The sequence below is a fragment of the Biomphalaria glabrata genome, chromosome 13 (assembly GCF_947242115.1).
Source record: "Biomphalaria glabrata chromosome 13, xgBioGlab47.1, whole genome shotgun sequence".
NCBI lineage: Eukaryota > Metazoa > Mollusca > Gastropoda > Planorbidae > Biomphalaria > Biomphalaria glabrata.
Window position 1 is genome coordinate 21,063,012 of NC_074723.1, and position 12,138 is coordinate 21,075,149.

Sequence of the window (12,138 nt, forward strand, 5' to 3'; positions counted from 1 at the left end):
TACTATTATTATATTTTTAGGTTAATCACTTTTCAATTGTTTATGATTTAATACTTGTGAATGATGAGAAATTACAAATAATAAAAAAAAGAGCCCACAAAAGAGGCATGAGGGTCCATAAAAGAGGCATATAAAGCCCAAAAAGGAGGCAAAGAAAAGAGGCCTAAGGCCCAATGATTCCTATGATGATAAAGCTAAAATTGAATAGCTCAAATTCTGAAGTTTTCTTTTAAAAAAAATGAAATGGATAAGGGATGGGGTTTCCAATCAACCGCCCCTCCTCCCGATATTTACAATGAACCAATCACTATCGTTACAGTAACACTAGCGGAACTGGAAGATAGAAGCACTTCCTGTTCAACTGATAATTGATCTAACCATTCCTATAGAAGACGTGCTTTTTGTCAAATAAATAAACAAATAGATTCTAAAACTATGTGCATTCTTAATGTATGTATATCTAAAGAGAGAGTAAGAGAGAGAGAGAGAGAGAGAGAGAGAGAGTGAGTGAAAAGAGAGAGAGAGAGAGAAAACAGAGAAAGAATTGAGAACTAGATACGAGAAAAAAATGTGAGAGCAAAGAGACAGGAGAAAGTGAGAGGTGGAGAGGAGAAAAGAAGACAGAGAGAGACAAAATAGAGAAGAGATAGATAAAACCGAGAGATAGAAGAACGAGAGATCGAGTGAGAAAGAGAAAGGGATTCTATATGAATACACACGGATATGAACCTATCCTAGTTAATCCTAGTATCAACAGTTTTACTTCCAGTGTTAAGGTGTACTGTCAAGTGAAGGACCGATATCAGTTCAATGACTTGTATTCAATATCTTTTGTGACACTTTAGTTGACATAGTCAACATTGAAATGAAACAAGGGAGTCACAAAATACTTAAATATCTAGGGCTTATATCTAAGTGAATAATTAAAAGCAACAAAAAAAAACAACTTACCAAACCGTTTACCCCCCCCCCCCCCCCCATGATAATTCTAGAGTCTTATTCATTAATATGGGTACTAGGTAGATTTAAAATGAGTAAGCTTACTAGGAAGAAGCTGTTTGTGTATGGAGAGAGGTGTGTGTGTGTGTGTGTGGGGGGGGGGTAATTAAATGCCCCCTCCTCCGCAACCACCTTTTTGGCGTCAACATTTAACTTAAAATTGACTTAGATCTAGTTCTGAATATTTTTTAAACGGGATAATAACAAGTCGGTATAAGGTAATGTTATAATTTTAAATAAAAAATGCAATGTTATTTTTTAACATAACAATTTCTCTCTCTCTCTCTCTCTCTCTCTCTCTCTCTCATATTTCTGTCTCTCTCTCTGTCTTTCTGTCTGTCTGTCTATTTATGACTTACAAAGCTCTTTACAGTAGTTTTGCGTTAGTCTTAAGAAATCATACAGGTTACTTTCAAGAATAACTTTTTCTTTTTTGCGTGTAGACTTTTAGCTCTCAACTTCAAAGGTACATTAAGAAACCTATGACTTACGATGTCTATGCTGGTTCTGGATAGGATATTAAAGTTCTTTGTCACACTTGATAGCAACTTTATCAAAATGTTGCATTGGTGGCAGAGCAACACAAAGTGAACTTCCTAGTTGTCAGATACAGACTGCGTCACGCTGACGAATTGCTTCACTGTACTGAGTCTGACTGCACTTTGTTTAGGTTGTATATCAAAAGATGTTCGATAAACGCTCCAACCCAGACAGTGAAGGATTTACGTCTACGATATACAGTCTATACCTTTGGTCCTCCTCCCCTTTCTCCCCTCACCAACCGAAAAACTGTCCAATAAATCTACATATATGATTCTCTTTATGGCTCAACAGTTTGGACACAAAGAAGTAAAGGAAAGATTACTCTTTTATTTCTGCAAGTCGGACTAGAGTTACCCCAGGAAAAAAAAAGGGGGGAGGGGAAAAAAGTAGTATTCACCCGTGACTAAATAGCAGGGCCGGACTAAACCATTGTGACCAAACGTCATGGAAAGATCACGCTTTTATTTATTTCTACCCCACGTAACTTAAGGGGCAAAAAAAACAACAACAGAAAAGGGGGGGGGAGGGAACAAGTAATCTACTCTCTGTATTCACCAGATTCAACCATATAGGTTGGTGGGCCCTATGCGAAATGGATTTCGCGGGGCCAAGTTTGGGTAAGGATATGATAATAAGTGAAAATTAAGAGTTTGTATTATCTTACATAATACAGACGTTACTTTAAAAAGAAGTTGATTACGTCCTACGCGTCATGCATTTAGTCTTGCATATTAACCAATGACCTAATTCTGTTAAGTCACTGGTTTTCCTGGATAGCTCAGGCAACCCATTCCATGCTCTAAAAGCGCTAGGGAAGAAGGAGTATTTGTACAAATGTGTCCTATCATATGGAACGAGGAATATGCCTTTATCTTTGTGTTTTTCTGAGTATTTTACTATCTATATGGGGACATAGTAGAGCGCTGTGGGCCTCCACGGTGGAGTCCTGGATGGTTATAAGAAAGTAAAGTACCTACTGAATGTTCACTAAATCAGTCAGTTTACTTTTTTTTAAATAGGGATTCGCAGAAATTTTTTTTTTACAGTACGCTGAAAAAAAAGGGAATCTGGGGGAAATAAATATTCAGTCAATATTTTTGTGCTGATGCCTCTCGCGAACACGGTATAAATTTTAAAATGTTCTTATTAGAAGTTGGTTCCATAAGTTTGTTATTGACGGGCTTCGGGCAGGAAGAGGAGTAGCTTTGGCTAGCTACTCACCTCGGAGAAGGAAAAGTCTTAATTCAAACATCTGCTGTCTCGCAACTTTACCCAAACATGGGAAAAGTTTCAGGAGTCAAACCTGAGGAAAAATCAGGAGTCGGCTACCATTAGACAGCTTTCAGCACACAGTGCTACACCCGGACCTGCGATGTGGCTGATTCCCAAAAATGAATCGGCCTTTGCCGTTCCTTTAGACACAAAGTTAGCGTGGAGAGGCTGGAACTGTTTTGTGGGCTGTGTGGAACTGCTGTGTGGGCGACCATAGCTTATTATCTCATTTGTATGAGATGATTTATAGTCTCTTGGCGACTGAAGAAGACGATATATATTAAAAGTTGAAACGATGTCTCTAGCTATCACTATTTAATTATATTTTATTTTATATACTTTTATTTTGATAATATTTAAACATGGTTCGATAACTACTTTTTTTTTTGACATGTCGTCGCGCCCCTTTAAGAGGACTTAGCGCTTCTCTGGGAGCGGGGAAACTCCATAAATAGAAAAAGGCTAATCTTTATAGTTCATAATAGTATATTAGCTTAACCATCTAGGTATTAAAACTAAATACTATTCGACACTGACATATATCTATATCTAAAGTCCTTTAGGATCTTGTCGATTCTAAATCCGGCTCTGAACATTGATGAAAAATATTGATAAAAAAGTAGGGGGGGGGCGATGTGGGGTGAATGACATGATCGTGTTTCAATGAAAACTATGTATGTATGAATGTCATAATGCGTTTATAGGTCTGCTTATATAGGTGTGTTCATGTGTATACCATGACCTAGTTTTGTTTATGAAAGACCTGTCACTCTACAGCAATACCATTATTGATTTGTTTATTTTTAACAATACGTATTTAAGAAAAACTATCACTGCACATCCCATTGTGTGTGTATGAATGTTCTTTGAATTGTCCTTAATGCGTATGTGTCTCTATCAATCAATCTGTCAAGTCAGCTATTCAGTCAGTCAGATTACTAGCCCGCTGTCCGACATTCCGTCTTATTGTCTATCTCTTTGAATGTAGATCTATATTGTATTCTGCTGGGTACTTAACATTATGCAATTAAACTGATACCAAAATGGTCTACTCAATTAATTTTACATTTACCCAACATCTTCCTTACCAACTCAAAAAGTAAATGTTACATCCACAAAACGAACTTAGAATTGCACCAAGTCCAACATAAAATCCAACAATGGAGACATGTGGACGTTTGTTGCTTATCGCTGACTAGAATTACTGAGAAAAACAATCAAGAACTAGTCCATAGAACATACGCTACAGAGGTGACAACGTACTGTCTTTAAAGTATCACAAATAGCAGAGTGTGTGAAGCAATGTAATGATTCCCCTTTATACTTTGTACCCTCTGGACTAGTCAACCCTAAAGCGGTTCTTAAGTCAGCTCGTCTCACCTACTCATTGTAACATCACAGCCTTGAAGCATTTTACGCAATATGCATTAGACTATACAATACACCTATATTTAGGTTCAAAGTAGCACACCTGAGACAAACAATCCTATGCATTACCACTACCCCGAAAATGTGATTTGCACACTTCAGTATTTAAACCAGATACTCTCCAGGCAAAGAGCCACTAAGGAACCTGTACACCATATTTATAGATAGATTTTCATGATATATGTTTATGATTACATGTCTACTGGTGCTTACAACGGAGAAGCCATAAATCGTCCCCCCCCCCCAGGAAGTCTATCAAACAATGTGTACTGATAAACATAAAAAATTTAAAAGAAAAATATATTACATTGTTCTATTTTATTTTTACAAAGCTTATATCAATTCATCTGGCTATCTGTCCGGTAAAAAGTTTGTACAAGTTATTTCTCACACACACTATCTCGGATTAATCTGAAATTGTGCACAATTATTTCTTTTACCTGACAACACAAGAATCAATTTTAAAAAAAGTTAATTAACTATTAGTTATTATATATTTTGTTTGGTATCTTGTACAAGGGAAAGAAATCGTACTTAACAGATGTGATGGTATACATTGAATTAGTGAACATTTTTTATGCATTAAAAAAATGATCATGTAAATATTCACCAAGATAACTCCTTCCCTCTCCCCCCATTCACAACTGGCCCAGACAAGTGAAATTGTTCATAGTGTATTATAGTGTAAGTATTTAGCTGCCAGATGACATACTGACGTCACATTCTTTGACATTTCATTGACGCGACAGCAAAGAGTTTTTTCACGACAGCATCGCTTAGGGACAGACTTGACTGTGACACATTCTGCATTAAACTTATTCATTCATTTTAGGTTGAAGACAAAAAACAAGTTGAACTTACCATTATTATTGCTCAAAAAGCGAGACGTAATGAAGAAACTTAAGAATTAAGATATGTAATGTAAAGCTGTGTTCTGTAATAACTCCCAAAATCCAAACATGCGTTTTTTTCTCAGTGTGTCTGTGGACTGCGAATTCTCGTCAGCAGTAACTCATTATCCGGTATCAGTTTTTTCTACCAGCAGTCTCTCCTTCCTCAAGATGACACCTCTGACGTGTTCCTCAGGATGGTCAATTTGGTTTTAGATTATGCCATTAATAAGACTGCTGATGTTCTGTTGAGAGGCCACTATGTTAAGTTGGAAAGACTGAAACACCATAGAAACTGGTTCAAGAACAGATGAATAATTGACGACAATGAAAAGACTAATCAGAAACACAAGAGGAGAAGACATTTACTACACATGTGCAGTTTGTCTGGTTTCACTTGCAGTCGTTAAGATCCGCCAAAAAGGCAAAGATCTCTAAGTTGAGACTTAAAGCTCGAATGCATTCGTATTTTTCAGTCCATTGTGTCTCATACAAAAGAAATAAATTTAGCACCAACGCTATTGCTAGGGACAGTTACGGAAAAAAGAATGCTAGCTATCACGGGGCAGTCTTGGCAGAGTAGTCTGTCCGAGTCTAGACTGTACAATGACGTTAGACACATGCAGTGCGTCTCTCTGAAATACAAGGAACTAAACCAATGAAGTCAAATACAATCGCAATCAACAAACCGAACACTCAAAGACATCAGCTAAGTGCCTGAGATATCTGCAGTTTCATCCCTAAAATACCCAACAAATGCAGCTAATTCATGATGCTGCAGCTCTTATTTTTTGGGTTCTTGATGCTGCCAGTGCTCCGTTGGTCTATATTAATGTTTTGACTCGAATGATGTCATGTGAAGAACTGTCTTGCATCTCTTCTATTGTAAACTGATGGACGTGTTTAACCTGAAGTTTTATCGAGCGCTGACACCGACCACAACTCCGAAAGACTTTTTACTTTTGTTAAAAGAAAATATAACATTTATCACATCGAAAGATAATTGGCAAAAAAAAAATTCTAGACCATAACAAAGTATTATAAAAAATAATTGTGGCATTTTACGTCTCGAGATGATTTTTTCCCTTAGCAACTTCTTGTGTGACTAAAGAGGCCAATCCTTTTCAACTTTCATCCTTCTTTCTACTACTTTTGTGTATGGCATCTGCAATCTAGGACCTTCCTTTAATGCTCGCTCTTCATGTGGATCTATCCAGTGCCACTTTTTCCCACCTGTTAGTGCCAATGTTGAAGATCTTTATGTCGCGTTTGCATACATCAGTATACCTTAGCAGTGGACGACCAGCGAATCTCCTGCCTTCTGTTAAATCACCAAACAGAAAGTCTTGTCGACCTTGTGGCATTCATAATAACTATAGCTATGTGCAAATATAAACAAATCGTCACGACTAACATGCTATAGAATATGTGACATCCTTTATAGAGCAAAGAATTGCAAGCCTAGAATATATCGTACATGGTACGACATGAACTACAGATTTGCCTATTCTAGTTACAATAATAGCATATCTTTACAACTGTACTTCAATGGAAGCACTACTTCTTAAGTTACTACACTTTATAATATTCCAATGATAGGCCTTTAGATTTAGACTTAGAAGACGATGCACACAATTTTCCTGAACATTAATTTATTCAACTCTTGAATCAATAATGCATGAGCACTCGCAGGGGGGTACATGGTATATGCACTTGCACCCCCCTGGATTCTGACTAGATCTACATCCACGTAATAAAAAAACATCTGAAAGATATATCCCATTATAAAATATAAAAAAAATTGCTAAAATGTGGCTTCTCAGAATTCAGAGACACGCACGTACATGGTTGGCCATCCATTCCATACGCCTAGCCCTAGGTTAATCGACTTATTTCTACTACTACATGAACCAGTGGAAGCACGACTTGTTCAGTTGCTAATTAGAAATTAATTGATTTGGATGGTGAGAAAAAATGGGTAGATTTGGCTACTCAGAATCCAGGGGGGGTGCAAGTGCACCCCCTTGCACACCCCCCCCCCTGCTGGCGCCCATGGATCCACTGCGCCCATGGATCCACTGAATACACCTAAAGGTACCTGTCATTAGTTGCGTAAAGTTAAGGTGAATGGTAGTTGTGACACTCTCGTTAACCGTAAGCCCTAGAAACAGATGCCTATTACAACATTTGACAATAGATTGCAAGGTCTGAAAGAGGTTCATTTTTCTAATCTAATAAACAGTTTGAGAATCTAGTGTACAACTAAATAAATAATTTAAAAAAAAGGTATTGCAATAAAACTGTCAGTCTAGATCTGAAAGAAACCATGTTGGTGCGCCCTATTGATTAGAAGTGGGGAAAAAATGATCCACACATTTTCTAAAACAAGAGACAAGACACACACATACACCTTAACAACACACAACAACAGTTAGACCAAATACACACACATACACACACCTCAGACACATACAACATACACCACATCACTGCACCTTCCCCGTGGCGATGACCAGCGCACACACACAAACACACACACACACATGCACGTTTCAACACAGTACAATAAACTGTGTGTAAAGCTTGATGATCTGGGCGATGTTTTAGGGCGTTATAAATGTACACATCCAGAATAGTCAGTTTAAGAATCAAGTAGTTGAGCCTGACACCAGAGAAGAATGACACCTACAGACCAGTCTTAGTCGACTAAAGGCGCTGTAGATAAACATTCTCATTCTCTTACATGTCATTTGTGTTGAGTTGCTTGCCCCATCAAGTGAATCAGTATTTACACGTGTCTAAAATGATTCGTCTTATATTATTATAAAGTCTAGTAAATGTATACATTCGCTTAACAAAGAGAAAGGGGGGGGGGGGAGGGGATTGGGGAGTAGTAAAAATTGTTCCTTCCTTTTTTTCTAATCTAACATTCATTAGTTATTGAGAGAAGAAGAATCGCTTTATAAGTTATATATAGGAGGTATTGATTTTTAAAAAAATGAAACGCGTTATTTTTTGTTAATTAGTTGCTTGCCCCATCATTTTAATTAATATTTACAAATTGTTACTAAAATGATTTGTCTCCTATTAAGAGTTGATGCATTAGTACTCTATGGTGAAGTAAACAGTAATAGTGGCTCTTATGGATTTTTGGCTTTGGCGTTGCCATGTGATTTGATTCAAAAATTCAACTCAAAACAGGAGCAAATGTGTGGACACTACTGCCAACGATCTCATTAAACAAATGTGTGGACACTACTGCCAACGATCTCATTAAACAAATGTGTGGACACTACTGCCAACGATCTCATTAAACAAATGTGTGGACACTACTGCCAACGATCTCATTAAACAAATGTGTGGACACTACTGCCAACGATCTCATTAAACAAAATGTGTGGACACTACAGCCAACGATCTCATTAAACAAAATGTGTGGACACTACAGCCAACGATCTCATTAAACCAATGCTGCAAAGGCCAAAACGGAAATAAGGGACAAGGGACGGGGAGTACAGAGTCAGGGTTTGATCTCGTCCTGCATATGTAGGCCTACTGTGTTTTATCTCACCCAACACTGAGCCGCTTTTGTTTTCTGAGAAAATCTTAAGATAAAAATGTATTCTTTAACCGAGTAATCTCTCTTTATCTGACGTGCTACTTAGACACCATTTGACTTAAAGCATAATTACAAGATCTGTTGTGATTGTGTGTGTGTGTGTGTGTGTGTGTAGAGGTGTTTGTTTGAAGCTGAATGTCGATAATACTAGCACTTGACACGATAAAGTAATATGCCTGAACACAAAGGTCAGTGATGTCAGCGAAACTCTTCACTCGTTAAAGTTAAAAGAAAATATTCTATACTCATAAATGTAGGGCCTACAGTTCCTTTTCAATAATGAGAAAGCATGACAAAATGCTATAGCTTCCTTCGGTGGAGAAGCGAGTAAAGCGACTATGGATTATCTCATTAGAAATGTGATGAAAGCCTCAGCGCTAGCTGTATTGCTCACGCAGATGAAGTGTCCAAAGAAACGGCAGCTGCCGATAATGTTGGAAATCAGCCGCGTTGCAGGTTCTGTCAAGGTGTAGCACAGTGTGCTGCAAGGTGCTTTAAGGTCACAGGTTCCTTATTATTCCTGAGGAATGTAACCTGTAGGCCTATTATTTGATTAATTGTTTTTTAACTCAAGGCCTCTTTACGTACATCTGTTGTGGTCTAAGTTTCTAATTAAATAAAACCCCAACAAAGATTTTTTTTTACAAAATAATATTCGAATCGCGTCCTTACATAAAATCTATTAATTTAATTTTCAATATTGATTTTAAAATTATGAAAGTAATCTTCATTAATTCTTCTATTTTGTTGCTTTGCCGGATTTGAAACAAATTGAAAACTTAGCTAAGAAGAGAATGTAGATACCTAGCAAGACATTGTCTCTCTCACTACACTAGAGGTGCTTTATGATAGCTTGCGGCATGGTATTAATGTAGAAATTTGTCACGGTTTCAAATCCTTTTATGTTTACAATTCTCTAATTCCCTGGGGAATGTTTGGGCGTAATTTAGAGTAATCGACTTACTAAGAGTTAGACCATGTTGATACAGTTCGTGGTAACATCCGCTAGGAAGTAAACATTATTGTGATATTATTTTATAATAGTATTCACTGAGATATATACATTGTGTTAATGTGTGTCCCCCCCCCCTTAGAGTCCGAATTTAGGGGCTTAGTCTACTAAATCGCCTCTAAAACGAAATCGCCTTATCCTGATCCGATGTTAGGATACAAAATGTGTGTGTGTACATAAGCTGTTTATTGACTAAAACAATAGCTCTTAGACATACAAAGTACGAATGTGTCAGATTTAATATATAGGCCTACGAGTGTATGTTCCATCCTACAGAAGACCATATGTTACCTATCTTACATAACACGATGTCAGCTACACGCTTGCTATAGGGGGACATGAAATCACGTATATGCTAACTAATTTAATTTTACTTCTTTAATAATATTTTTAATTTCAATATCTTCCTCCTCCCCCCCCCCAACCAGTCTACAAGGTCTTCTTGAGTCATACAAGCTGCACAGGTTGAGAACCGCTGTAGTTCTGGTCTGTATATTATTACCTGCTATGTTTGGTGACAATTCCAAGACTTCCTGGTATCAAATTTCTAAAAGCATTAAAATTATTCTTTAAACTTTATGATGGATTCTATGCAATCGGAATCTCGGAGATCGTTGACAGCTTCCAAGAAGAGAGTGCCTATTTTTACCTAATAGGAGTTGTTATTTTTGTCATTATAAAACGATCTGCTACTTAAAAGAAAGTCGTAAGTTTGAATCCCAAACTGAAGGTAGAAACTCCAAACAGTTCATGTTGACATCTAGTCAGTCTCAAGATTAAGGAATATACAGAAGTACCACGTGACTTTGTTGTCCCCTTCAGATGTATGTCGTCATAACTGACGCAGACAATGACATTATCTACCTGGCATCACTCAAGTTATTATTTTATAACTATAATTGGTCCAGCTTTAATAGCTTCGTTCTCGTTGTAAAATGACTTTTATAAATACATGAAATTAAATGTTTATAGATACTGCTGTCTTCTAGGAACATTAGAGATAACAGAACAGAAAGACCAAAGTTTTGAGTTTTTCAAAGAAGTGTGACTCAAAGATGCAATAAGTTTAATCAATCAGTTCCCTACTGTGTACCTTTGTGTATTGTTATCTTAGATTGAATGATTTATAATAATAATCCAAATAGTAATTTAATATTAGACATGTACCAACATTAATGCATATTACATGCAATGATCATTCACGACATACTGTTTTATAATCATACATTTTCTCTCCGAACAAGTATCTAGCCTACAGAATCTGTCTAAGGATTATTTTGTATCTTAAAAATTTGGACTTTCGTTTCTTTCCTAATTCTATCATAAAATATAGTAGCTAGTAGCACAGTATAGTTCTTATTGGCTTTTCATATGGGACTTTTATATTGTTTTATCTTATAAAATACAAACGTTACTTCAAAAAAAAAAAAAGAATGATTACGTTCTACACTTGTCCCTAGGTCAATCTAGTCATGCATGTTAATCAATGAGATCAATTAGATCTACTTTAAACTGACCCCTCTTCTTTATCACACAGACATGCTGCCACTGTGACATACTGACATGGAGAACATGTGACAGTCACAGTTAAAAAAAAAAGAAATTGAAGAACTACAAAATAGAAATAAGTACCCGAGAGAGAAAAGAGAAATACATTTCTGAATAATTTTTTAAAACATGCATAATATGTCATTATCTGATTATTTAATAACTGTTGGATTAAAAATAACTTACCTGATACAAGTTTAACGTAGCTATTTGTTGTACCATTATCCAATATAAGCGCTAGTCTTTTATACAGTCCAAATACCTCGGTCTGACACAATATAAGGATAACACACAACCTATGGTTCATGCGACTGCGAACTACAGCCATAAATATAGCGTGTCTGACTCATTTTGTTTTAGCCGTCCGATTCAATACAAGGGATTGACAAGCCACGATCACAGCGCTTCACAACTACATCCTGGAAGAAGGTCGCTAGAGGAGTTTTTATCTTTAAACGTCAACCACCACTAACTGCCTGACATAACGAATTGTTTAGAAGCATTTAGAGGTCTATCCGGTATGGGATTGTTTTTATCTTGCCGATGTGGCAATATGTTTCGCAGGGAAGTAACAGCAGTTTAACCATTTTCGTGGTTACAGGTAATTATGGCAAAAATTTGGTACACTTGTTACCGAACTGGGATTAGGGCGGTCACGCTGTGTTGAACATTGATGTTAAAGAGTTAACAAAGAAATTTAAAAACACAAACTTTAGTTAATATGTAAATGAATGTTGGCCTTTTTAATACTGGCGAGAAAAATTTACTAAATGATTTAATCACATTAGGAGATAAATAGATACAATGAATAAATGAGAAAAAATAAA

General features: G+C 36.6%; 1 protein-coding gene across 5 annotated transcripts in view; it reads right to left on the bottom strand.

Moving 5' to 3' along the window:
• Positions 1–11,915, bottom strand: part of LOC106065236 (transmembrane channel-like protein 7) — a 54,134-nt gene extending 42,219 nt beyond the window's left edge. Inside the window, exon 1 of one of the 5 annotated variants that reach the window (XM_056007768.1) lies at positions 11,498–11,915. The gene's annotated coding sequence lies outside the window, so the exon portion shown is untranslated. Of the gene's footprint in view, positions 1–3,902; positions 4,108–4,285; positions 4,355–5,103; positions 5,125–11,497 lie in introns of those variants that run through there. The other 4 variants (XM_056007772.1, XM_056007771.1, XM_056007770.1 and 1 more) reach the window with 4 other exon arrangements.
• Between the last annotated feature and the right edge of the window lie 223 nt (positions 11,916–12,138).